Source organism: Micromys minutus (genome assembly GCF_963924665.1).
Source record: "Micromys minutus genome assembly, chromosome: 7".
In the NCBI taxonomy this organism is placed as follows: Eukaryota; Metazoa; Chordata; class Mammalia; order Rodentia; family Muridae; genus Micromys; species Micromys minutus.
In genome coordinates this window covers 45,313,013-45,314,590 of record NC_137976.1, presented here as the reverse complement: position 1 = coordinate 45,314,590, position 1,578 = coordinate 45,313,013, and the positions used below count along the sequence as shown (strand labels likewise).

Below are 1,578 nucleotides of genomic sequence, written 5' to 3'. Positions count from 1 at the left end.
CATGATAGATAAATAGTATCATTATATTTTCTTAGTGTGTTCCAGAAAAAAAAATTGACTGTAAGGTACATTTCTGAATTTGAGTATAATTTATTTACTGTCCCTGACTCAGGAACATACCAAATTAAGGTAACAATTTGAAACCTTATCTCTGGAGCAAATCAAATACATTGGCAAAGCAATAAATATTTTTTCACACTTACAATGAGCCAATTTAATCTCGATGGTCAGTTAACCAAGGCCTAGCTTATTAGCATTGTCTTGGAAGATAATAATATAATAATATAATTTCATAGAAATGATGATACCTGACTTTTAAGAAATGCTGCTTGAAGCCATCACTGTAGTTTTACAGAACCCGTTTCATCCTCACCATTGCCCCAGGAACGTTGTTTGTCCATTCTCAAGATGAAGAAACTGCTTTCCTGAGAAAACAAGTAGCCTCTGTCTTCACAGCTAAGACAGAAAATGGCGCCACCTTGTGAGATGCACTGAGAAATTAGATATAGATTGAAATACAAGAGCAGAGAGTTCCTGGCAGAGGAGACCCGGGTAGCCAACAGCCTATAGAGCAACATGCCTAAGTTTCATTGCGACCACTGTGATACGTATCTCACCCACGGTTCTCCGTCAGTGAGGAAGGCACACTGAAGTGGTCGGAAACAAAAAGAGAATGTGAAAGACTATTACCAGAACTGGATGGAAGAGCAGGCCCAGAGCCCGACTGACAAAACGACGTCTGCATTTCTACAAGGAAAGATCCTCCAGCTCCATTCTCTGCTCCCCTGCCTGCAGGGGCCATGATCCCATCGCCACCCAGTCTCCTGGGTCCTCCTTGGACTGTCATGGTGCCTGTACCCCAATGGGAGGCCCTGCCATGATGCCAATGATGGGCCCTCCTCCTCCTGGGATGATGCCTGTGGGATCAGCTCCTGGAATGACAGCACCTATGGGAGGCAACATGCCCATGATGCCAGGACCTCCAGTGAGACCTCCCGCTCACCCTATAATGGTGCCCACCCAGCCTGGAATGACCCGGCCACAGATAAGAGCGGAAGCACATGCTCTTTATGATTTTGTATTTTTTGTTGTGTGACCGGGAGATCTTGGTGCTGAGCATGAATGTTTACTAGATGCAGGACAAGTAACTTCCTTCCTAACAGAGAATGCTTCTGGGAAGAGAAGTGATACAAGAAAAGAAAAAAAGGTGTGATTTTCACTTATTTTGTGAAATGTGAAAATAAAATTGTCAGCTCTTGTAGTTAAAAAATAATACGGTGTGCAGACCAAATGCTCAGACCATCTGCCACCGGGAACAGCGGGAACTCAGGCCTGGTGAGACTGCACTGCAGGTAGCCATGGCATGCCCTCACTCCATATTGGTTCAGGGGAGCAGGAACTCTGCCATAGGGACTTGGTTTCCACCAGGAGGGGCTGTGCATGCGGAACAAATACTCAGGCCATCTGCTACCAGGAGAAGTGGAGATCCAGAGACACAGGCAAGGTACATGGGCTAGATGAGAACCAATCACTGACAAGATGGCAAGAGTAAAGCAAAAGAACGTACCCAATGGAAAC

At 45.2% G+C, this 1,578-nt stretch overlaps 1 pseudogene across 1 annotated transcript; it reads left to right on the top strand.

The window, feature by feature from the left end:
- The first annotated feature begins 576 nt into the window (after nucleotides 1–576).
- Nucleotides 577–1,096, top strand: LOC308422836 (U1 small nuclear ribonucleoprotein C-like; annotated as a pseudogene). Its single transcript has one exon. The product of its transcript is annotated as a U1 small nuclear ribonucleoprotein C-like (transcript).
- The last annotated feature ends 482 nt before the right edge of the window (nucleotides 1,097–1,578 follow it).